The sequence below is a fragment of the Lissotriton helveticus genome, chromosome 11 (assembly GCF_964261635.1).
Source record: "Lissotriton helveticus chromosome 11, aLisHel1.1, whole genome shotgun sequence".
Classification (NCBI taxonomy): domain Eukaryota; kingdom Metazoa; phylum Chordata; class Amphibia; order Caudata; family Salamandridae; genus Lissotriton; species Lissotriton helveticus.
This window is the reverse complement of record NC_136072.1, coordinates 1,112,493,771-1,112,504,570: the sequence shown is the minus strand read 5'-3', so window position 1 is coordinate 1,112,504,570 and position 10,800 is coordinate 1,112,493,771. Positions and strand designations below refer to the sequence as shown.

At 43.5% G+C, this 10,800-nt stretch overlaps 1 protein-coding gene across 1 annotated transcript in view; it reads left to right on the top strand.

The window, feature by feature from the left end:
* Positions 1–3,426: 3,426 nt before the first annotated feature.
* Positions 3,427–10,800, top strand: part of SLC2A11 (solute carrier family 2 member 11) — a 405,158-nt gene continuing 397,784 nt past the window's right edge. Inside the window, exon 1 of the mRNA XM_078667813.1 lies at positions 3,427–3,486. The gene's annotated coding sequence lies outside the window, so the exon portion shown is untranslated. The remainder of the gene's footprint in view (positions 3,487–10,800) is intronic.

Genomic DNA, 10,800 nt, shown 5'->3' with positions numbered 1-10,800 from the left:
CCAATGAAGTGAATGGTGCTGCAATGACAACAATGGCATGAGGCTAAGGTTTATGGGGTGAGCAGGCAGGTACCCAAATACCAGCAAGCCATACACAGAGAGTGGAAGCTGTCTCTTGCAGTGCAGATGGAATAGCTCCTCCTTCGGGTGTTGGGATCCCAATAGTGGTTTTCAACTGCAATGGGGGTTGCAAACCCTTGCTACATTTAGGGAAACAGAAAGCCCAGAGTATGCACAAGGCAGATTGGATAGACCGGGGCTTCAGACCATCCTCCACTGAGTTACATGGGTAGAGGAAGTTTGGTGAGAGTTGCATTGTCGTGGGTGTCACATATCTTGAAGCTGATACTCAGGGCAGATGGATCCCAGTACAGTGCACCATGAATATCAATGATATTATATATTTGGCTGATATTGGGGGCCAACTCCGATGAGCCTGAGTCGATTCAAGCCCCCAAAGTTACCTTAGCTCAGCATGGACTTAAGTGTTGATCTAGACCCTGCCCTAGATCATACTACTAAGTTTACGCACATTTGCAATCAAAAATCAAGACAAGCCCTGAATGGGCTGACAAGGAAGCGAAATATTTGAGGTATTTGTATAATCAAAACTCTTTAATTAAAGACAATTCTTTTTACTATGGGGAGGTAGGGCAATAATCACATGAATACTTATGTTCATTAGAGGTGAGATTAAACAATGTGTCCACCTCTCTGATTCGCCTCACAGTACAATAATAAAGTGTAGAAGTTGACAAGGGAAAGCTATAGAAGGGGTTGGAGTTGGAGGGGGGAGTGTTGTGGGGGTTATAGTATTTTAATTTGCAAAAGAAATGTCATGTCATCACCGATCTAAGTTTCGGCAGTGGACACATTATACTTGATTATGCAGAGAAGAACTGCTGCGTCTGCAGGGGGGGCGCTCACCCCAAATTTGTTTAATGTTTGACGATTTGTGTTGACTGCTGTGAACACCTTTCTCCTCCTTGATGATGTCTCCTGTATAAAATCATAGTTGCTTTTTTGACAGCTGAAATGCAAATAAAGAAATAATAATAAAAAATACAACCGCCAGACACTTGTCTGATTACTCAACAGCCAGCTTAAGCATGTCTTTAAAAATGAAAACAATTCAGTGATCTGGGTGTTTGACCGTTGAATCTGGGAATTCAAGAACATGGGTGAACTCCAACAGGAACTAAAGAATAAAGCTACCTACGTATGCACAGAGATTAATAAAAGAGCGGAGCCCTCAGGAGCATGGAATGCTTACAAACCTACATTAGTGGAGGTTTAACAGTGGGCATTTACAACTGCTACAAAGAGAAAGCAGAATTGGTCCATCTGGAAGAGGTGTTCAAATCAAATGAGGCTAGACCATTGAACAGCAGATATGCAACCAGTTACCACTACTAAAGCCCTTTTTAGGACTAAAACTCAGAGACTGACCTCCAAGAAATGGGAAGTGGTGGCTTCAACTAAAATGGAGCAAAATGCAAAAAGTGGCTGTAATCTTGCCCGGGTGTTCAAATTGAAACAGCGTCAACCTGGGTAGGGAAGATGTATTCTGAATCCAAACAAACATTAGAAATGAATCATGAGATCAGGAATGGATTTCTAGACTTTTGCCACAATATCAAACATGCCAATCCTCTAATATATCATTTCCGAACAATAAATGCTTTGTTCCTGGATGACAGATGTTAATTCCTGTGCACCCCTCAAATCATGGGGCTAATCTATAGCGCAACTCTTGTTTTCTGTACTATTGAGAACTTTGTGGTGGTGAAAAGGGCAAGTTAGTGGTCTAGGACGAAATACAGAGAACCACACAGGCTTGTTTTCCGAGTTCAGATATGGCCAGATTGACCCATGGAACCTCAATTACATTGGAATCTGGTGCCACATTAGACCTACAAACATAAAGTTGCAAGAATATACCACTGTCTCCTAAGCACTGAAGAGGAAGTGGATAGAATTCCTGGAGGGAGTGGTGAGTTTTTTCGAATAAAAGGAGGTAGAGGCAGCATGGCGAGAATCTTGAAGCATGCTTGTTTTAGAAGAAAACGCTTTTATTCTGCCAACAGGCTCTAATGTTTACCCGTTAAGAGGAATTGATTATCAGATTTGGCAACAGAAGGCCTGCGTATGTAAATGGCAGGTTCATTACGTAATGTATTGTCATGTCAGACGGTGCTGGCGGACGCCCTGTGACACCAGCATGCATAATGACTAACATTAGAACTTCCAAGACAAATTTGCACCTGTGGTGTGATGAGTCGGGAGCTGTGAGATCAGCAGCGACGCAGAGTCAGACATCTCGAGTAATAACAGGGGCAGGCTGAAAGTGACAGGCCTGGAGGACGGCCTCGAGATCAAAACGCCCAACGACTGGGCTCCCGCCCTCGCCCTCTGATCTCCGGGTGCGTGACTCAGTCTTGTCCTCAGCACCAGCTGCTCGTTTTCCTGGTTCTGCTGACTTCAGGCCTGCGGCGGCCAAGAGCTGACGAGGAGCTCGGTCAGCGATTTACAGCCCTGTCATCACGTGCGGAGGAAAAGGCGGGAGCCGGACGGTGCGAAGAGCTGGGGATGGAGAGCACGTCACCTACACTCCTGGCTGACATTATTGGCAATACTGTTCCGGAACCATTAACTGAGGCCCATCTCAACAGCCGTCACAGGGCTGCCACCTGGTCGGGTTTCTACCTGCACCACCGGTATTTTAATGTCTCTCTTTACAGTATAAAAATAAGCAAAATACATAAAGCGGATATTTTTAGTCCTAATCTCTCCATACTTCAAACAGCAAATATAAATAGAAAGCACTTTTAAATGTGCTCTAGGCCTGCGTTAATGATCCATTACTATGAAGTAAACCAAGGCAGAAAAGCCATGTTACAAATGAATACATATGATTTTGTTTGATGTGCTATTTGGTATCCTGTCTGGGCTTTTGCAGACTTTGAAAACAATAACAAATGGCCTGTATTTTTGTCTTGGAAAAGTGGCAACCCTAGCAACAGATGAAGGGTTTGCATGGCGACGGTGATGATACAATGATGCTTAATCTGATACATACATAGAAGTTGCTTCCTGGAAACGAATTGTTTCCACTCTGGGGAGTATATTAGATTTTCATATATTATAAAGCTTTCTTTCTAATTTCCCACGAGCCCTTTCTCTCACACTGTCTCTCTTGCTTCAATTCCACTTCTCTCCTTCTCTCTCCTCCTCTCTCACCTGTGTGTACAGGGAAAATATGGTAGAACAGAGAACATTTTTTTCTGTAGCAATGTACCTTCAAAACAAAAAGCATGACTTAGTTGTTTCTCATCCTGGGATATTGTGATTCCTCTTCTGAAGCTTCATGTGTAGTTCTTGGGTTCGCTCCTTCTAACTCGCTATCTTCTCCCTTCTCTCCAGGACTACGTGGATGGGCCGTTTGTGGAGCTTCCCACCCTCAGAAGAACAAAAAACTTCTATAAGGTAATTGTCTCTGCCGAGTTTTCTACTCCTTAGCTTTTCTTTTCCTATTTTCTTGTATTGGGATATTTCCTTTCCTTCCTAAAATGGGAGTGCTTATTTCTCTAGTGGTAGCTTTACTAAAAAATAGGAATAATCTTTCCTAACTATTTTCTGGCCAATCTCACTTGTCTTTCCAAACTGATCTCTTTTTTTAGCTCAGGCTCCTTATACGGTGTTCTGCCTTTTTCTCAGCTCACTACCTAGTCAATTAAATAAGGCAAATCCTGCCAACAACGAAACTAAAGCAACAGAAACACGACGGTTTCCCTTAGCGGAGTTCCTCTCTTGCTCTCACTCCTGTATCTCCCACCCGTAGCTTACACCCGATCACCATTCTCTATTTGTGAACTTCTCATGTTGCACTGGGTGCCCCTACCAGCTGGTGTGGCACCCTCATACATAGTAAACCACAATAATTACTCCAACTGACCGTATGATGGTCAATCCGAAATGCACCCAGATGGAAGAAACTGAAGCTTATGGTGTGTGGAGGCAGGTGTAGCTTCACCACTCGGTGAGGAAGGAAAAAAAATCCTTTTTATTTAATTACCCTCACACACCCTAGTAGTGTCATGGTTCATCATCGGGTCACCCCGACGCCTAGAAGCCGGGGTGGGCTTGACCACAGTGTTGGGAACTCTTTGAAGATTGTAGAAGACCAGGGGGGCTAAAGTAGTAAAAAACCTGTGGCGGAACCCCATTTTCCCTTTATTGTTGAGTTCGTCACAGTTATTAAAATAACTTAAAAAGGTGGGTTGGTATAGGAGTATTATGGTCCTAGGACCCTAGTGCCAACATGTTTCAGTCCCTATGGGGTCTTAAAGATCCAGGACTTTCTTCAGGGCTCAGGTTGGCCTCCCTGGGGAACAGTAAGGGGAATTCCCTATCCCAGTGGTTCCCAAACTTTTTTGACCTGTGGCTCCCTTGGACTAATTGGCAGCTGGCCGTGGCTCCCCACCATTTTTTTTACCAGTGGGCGGGTGGGGGGGGGGGGGGGGAGGAGGAGGAGACCGACCTCCGGAGTACTTCCTGTCGTCTTTCGAAAGTCAAGTAAGAGTAAAGTGAGTTGGGGTGTTTTAGAATCTTAAAGATGTCAGCAAGGTTGTTATTGTTTTCACTGTAGTAACAGAAACAAAAGAATTACATTTCAGCAATAAAAGAAGTGATTTAAAATAGCTGGGTTCTAGAAAGTGTTTTCCCACTTCATCAAATTGTGTGATCCTGGGCACATTATTTTATCTTCACGTGTCTCATTGTCAACATGTGCGAAAACAATCGGGAGTGTTAATATACTTGATTCAATCTACTGCTGTGCTATAAACAATCATTCACTCAGTGAACATTCTGAAAATAGAATTCATACTCTTCCTTCCTTTTCGCACTGATCTCTTGTTGCAATTACTCACTGATTCCTCAGGTCAGGGCATCTGAAGGGCAAATTCAGTGGCCTAGCTCTTCTGCGTATGCAGATTTTATCAAAAAGCAAGCCTGCCCTATTGACTTTGCTAATGCTTGTTTTTTTTTCTTCCTATAATTTCTACCTGGGGACCGCTGCCAGCTTCCAAGGCTGCCCCCCGGATCGCTATATGCTTGTGTCCTCACAGGATTCCGTGCCTTACTCCAATATACTCAATACAGCGGTTCTTTCAGGAGTGTTGGGTCCAAAGTCCCGCACCTAGGGAGATATGTATACAAAAAACTAAATATACAGTAACATTTTGTTCACTGTATAGTCGCCGTGCTCCTTCTATTGCCCCCAGCACTTGCCTTTGTCATGGGGGTGGTGAACACTCCTGTTCAGAGGCAGAGGCCTCCCTGCTGGGCCCTTAGCATAGGATTGGAGGAAACTCCCTGCATGCTGTGCCTGCTCAGCCGATCATTGTCGTTCTGTACAGAATGACAATGGCCGGCTAAGAGGTTTTGAGAAGTGGGGAGCCTGGCCAGTCCCTGAAAAACAACATCCCACATCTGTCCTCAGGAATCTATCGCCTGGCACCAGCGAATAACCCACCTTCCAAATCCGACCCTGACTGAAGGCAGGTTAGCAGGTCAAAAGCAGGGCCGGCATATTTCCATACTCGTACTGTTTACACGATCTTGTCAGCTTCAGTTTCCCTCATCGTGTCTGCGGCGCCCCAGGCCTCTCATGGCGTCGCACCGGGGTGCCGCGGCGCACAGTTTGGGAACCACTGCCCTATCCTGTCAGTGAAAGCAAGGGCAGAGTAGCTGCTCCTTGAGTTTGTGATAAGACATTTTCTACCACATGTGTCTAGATGTAGAAGCATTGTACACAAATATACCACAAGAGGAGAGTATCAGAGTAGTGGAAGAGATCTTGAAAGCGGACGAATGGACATGGACAGCCCCTATAGAGTGGATTGTTACACTCATACACCTGGCACTTACGGAGAACTTTTTCAAGTTTGAGAATGAACTTTATCTCCAGGTACATGGTACCTCGATGGGCAGCACATTTGCCCCAAGCTTAGCCTGTCTCTATGTCAGCAAATTTGAAGACCTACATATCTGGACTCCTAACCCTTACACTAACAATATCTGTAAATGGTATAGGTATATCGATGACATCTTGATGGTATGGAAAGGTGACATGGAAGGCCTCATTGGATTTAAAGAATGGGTTAACACTTTGAATCCCCATCTTCGCTTTATTATGACCTCACATAAAGAACAGATTTCATTTCTTGATGTCACACTTATAGCACGAGAGGGCTCATTAGCTAGCACACTCTACACTAAACCAACTGATAAAAACAGCCTACTCAGGTTTGATAGTGCACACCCACGCCCACTACGAGAGAACCTTCCAATGGGCCAGTTTTTAAGAGTTCGTAGAAACTGCTCAGACTTACAAACATATAAAAAGGAGGCAGTTCTCCTCACTAAGAAATTACAAAATAAGAAATATCCAATAAAGATTATTCAGAAAGTAAATAAAAGAGCACGCAACACTCCTCGAGAAGCCCTTTTGGAAACACATGCAAAAACACAACCTGAGCAGTTCATATGTGTCACTACATACAGTTCATCGTCTGATGATGTTAAGAAGATAATAAATAGGAAATGGCACATCCTCACTTCAAACAAACTCCAATTTGAAATACCCATGTTTTCTTTTAAAAGAAATACAAGCTTGAGAGACTCGTTGGTACACATCGGCAGACGTATACCCCCACCCAAGAGTCAATCTACACTATGGAATACTCCTTCAGTAATGGGTCATTATCCCTGCGGGAACTGTGTAGCGTGCCCATTCACAGAACACATCAAACACCTAGAACTGGGACTAAAATCACCCTGGGAACAAAGACCCCATACTAACTGTAATTCTAAGTTAGTAGTATACCTCATCAGATGTCCATGCAATCTTATGTATGTGGGCATGACAAGCCGTAAAATTAAGACCCGCATCAGCGAGCATAGAAGCACAATACGTCGAGCAATAACAGCCACAAAACTCACGGCGCATTACTGAGAAAAGGGACATAAAGATACTGAGATTAGGTGGACCATTATAGAGAAGATGAAAGACACGCCCAACCTACAGCAGAGATTGCTTGAACGTGAACAACAGTGGGTGTATCGTTTGAAAACACATATAGTGGGCCTGAACGATTATATTTGTTAATAGAACTCAGCACACAATCTGCTCTGATCTATTAGTAAAAGAAATTCAGCAAGTCTACAAGCATGACGTGTGCCTTCAGGTAATTCTGAAAGCACAAGTCGCGATTGTAGACTTCTATGCTTTTTTTTTGTTGAAAGGACGCGGCTGCAGGGCAGATTGTGTGCCTTAGTTAGAGTAATCATGTTAATTGTAGCGCATGATGGGCGCTGCGATTAACATGAATACTCTCACAAAGGCTTACAATCTCCCCTGCAGCCGCGCCCTTTCAACAAAAGAAATGCAGCAAATGCGGGAGACACTTGCTGCTGTTGTGCGCGCTTCAAATGCCACACTGCGTGCTCGAGGAGAGACCGGTGCACACACGCCTGTGCGCGCAGTTTACTGGGAACAATGTCTGGGACCGGTTTCGGGGTAATACCCCTTATCAGCCAGACTAGCTTGAATCCAGTGGCAAAGTGAACAAGAGACACACGTCTGGGCATACCCTACCAAATTAGGGTAAACAAAGCAAACATAAGGAGATGATGGCCGGAGCGCTGAAAATTTAGAACGAAGATGGATTCAATCCAGGTCTGTGACTGGGGGTGAGTGTCTGAAAAGTTTCAGTGCTCCATCCATCATCTCCTTGTGTTTGCTTCACCCTCTTACACAGGCATGCATCTGTGTTAGCCACGCTCCTCCAGGAGGGTAGTCGGAGCAGAATACTGGTCCGGGTCCTTCCTAGGCTGGTATGAACTCACATAGCTGCCAAAGTCAATACTCAAAGAAAAAACCTCAGATGATTAAGCCACTGGAGACTTGAATGTGCACACAGACACTCACACATCACAATGGCAATAATCAAAAACAAAATACATCACCAGCTGCAAACTCATCTTGGCCCACTCCAGACTGGAGGATTCACAGCTGGGATCAAGAGACTGCTGCACAGTAAATGCGTCCATCGTTCATGCCAAACAAATCCCAGTCTCCAAGTCAACCAAACCCATCTTTACAATCTCAAAACATACTAGAAGGTTCCAAGAGGCCCTCCCTTGTGCCAAGGAAACTTACTTGAGTCGGCCACTTTCCATGCAAGCATTCCAAAGGCAAAGGAGTTCTCAAGTTCCTTCTGCACTTAAACATGTTCCAGCCTTTATCTTAACAAAGCTTACGAAAGTCTCCGGCAGTACATTCAACAATCTCCCAAAGCACAGAAAACAAAACAATCTTGAACGTGAATAGCCTAAACAACTCGAGTTATCTAGGGGCCCTCCTGTGCGTGCAAAAAGCTCAAGCAAGACAGTCAGAATCAAGATGACATGAGGGCAAGAACTTCATAATACTTCATAATACTTCTTAATGTACAACACAGTGCACATTTGAGCACCACTGCCTACTGCACTCCAAGACCAAGAGGTACATTCCACACCTCTCTCTCTTTCTCATGCTTTCAAATGCACATCCAACACATTCTGTTCCTGGCAAGGCTGTTCTACTCTATGAAAGCTCTCCCACTTTAAAACTACAGGATTACACGAAATACATCGTCAAGGAAACATGCACATGCAGGGAAAAATGATGTCATACATTCCGGCTAGGGTAAAATAAAACACAAAAAGTCAATTACAATAATGGTAGTCAAAGGTCATCACATGGTTTCAAAACATAGGAGTGCCTCTAGCACTACATACCTGCATTGTTTGGAGTATCTCAAATAAACACCAGGCGCCCCTTACTGAAGAGGAGCAAGTCAACTGCAGATAAAGAGACCAAATGCATAGCACCTTTTAATGGAATACCCCATGTTACACCTGCCAGTCCTAAAGCCAGTAACACACGTCATCAGTAGCAGACAACTGTCCTGACAATCAGTAAGGGTGCAAGGATTGTGAGGCTATTAAAGCTCATTTTGTGGTATTGTTACTGGACATTGGACTTGAGCCGTGAAAACAATTCATGATCAGTTACACGGAGGCAGAATATCTTGCTTTGCTTGTGTAGTCAGACATGTGCTCTTGGGACCAGTCAAAATAGCTGAGGAACAGTTGGGCACTGCAGATTAAGATTAATAAATCTAGGAAAGTTGACATCAAGGGCACAAACCATGGGGCAAATAGGAAGCAATCCCTGCCCATGGAGTTCTCAAAATTCCTGATTTCATGAGTGATCAACAAATCAAGTGCAGTACAGTGTTTGTTTTAACATTCAGGTTCTTCAGAATCCAAATAAAAAGACTGGGCTCGATGAGGTACTACCACACCTAATTGGGAAACTTGAGAGCTCTGTGTGGTGCTATTCACAAACTTTCTGGACTGCTTTGCAACCCCTGGCATGGTATTGTGTGGTGATGTCAGCCACAGAATGGAATGATATAAGAATGTGTTGATGTCATTGAGCAGGGAATTCCAACTGGGACAGTTGCTCGAGTGCCCCTGCTTGAAGAGAGATGTCTCCTGAAATAAATATATGAAAAATCCACATCAACTGTGTTTGTTTATGAATACCAGATATCAGTGTTTTATTTATCTTTTTTTTATAATAGTAAGTAGGACTTTAGCTACTTTTTCTAGTTCAGAGGGTCTCCAACGCTAGCTTGGAGGTACCAGTCGCTCGCTAGTTGCCAGCAGGTATCTCTTGGACGTAGAGTCCAGCCATGTACATGATACAGATGATGCCGAGTTTAGCGATGCTGCCTTTTACATAGTGCAGTAGTTAGCACAGCTCATTTGCAGAACCTAGAAGTGTCAGCCAGCCTAAGCACTCACAAAGTCCCATGGTCAACACACCCACACTGTTAATGGCAGTATAGAGTCTGCAATATAACTAACTGAATCGAATCCCAGCAGTTCCCGGATTACCAAATAGGCAAAGTAGGCACCGGCCTATGGGCCCCACTCCTTTTAGGGACCCACTCCTTTTAGGGACCCCACGATAATGGATCAAAATAATATTGATTTGATCTTGAAAGAAAAATACAATCAAATTTTCTTAAATTGTTTCCAAAAGATAGAAAAAAATGAATACACTCAATAAAACTAAAACTTTACATTAAAGACTCTATAGAGAAAATACTATATGAATGTACCTATTGAATATTTAAAGTTTTGTTGGTTTACTAAAATGAAAAACATTTAATTTTTGTTTAATAACAGTAATAATTGATAATGTTTATTTTTGTTTAATAAAATTGGTTTATTAAAATTGTTGGTTGGTAAAATTAAAAACTTATCAGAAGATAATTTGCGTGGGGCCCCGAAATTTCGACTGCCTAGGAGCCTTCACAGGGTTTAATCCGGCACTGGACCCCAGCGCTGCCATTCACTGTGTGCGTGTGTGTGCAAGGTGTGAACTGGTAAGGAACAGCTAAGTAGCGCAAGTGTGGAACTACAAGAGCTTCTATTGAACACTAGTCCACAACAGTGGGTGTATATCACTACACTATGTTCATACTGCCATCATGATAAATCTACTTTTCTTCACTATTGTTACTAACAATAATGCAACATCCTTCAATGGGAACCCTAAGTAGATAGAACATGGAATCCCCCTTACTCCTATCAAGACCTTCTCATACCTGCTTGAGTTTGTGCCACTACTCGTTGGCCTCTTTCCACACACCGAGGGAAATGCAATAGTAAGTTTGAACC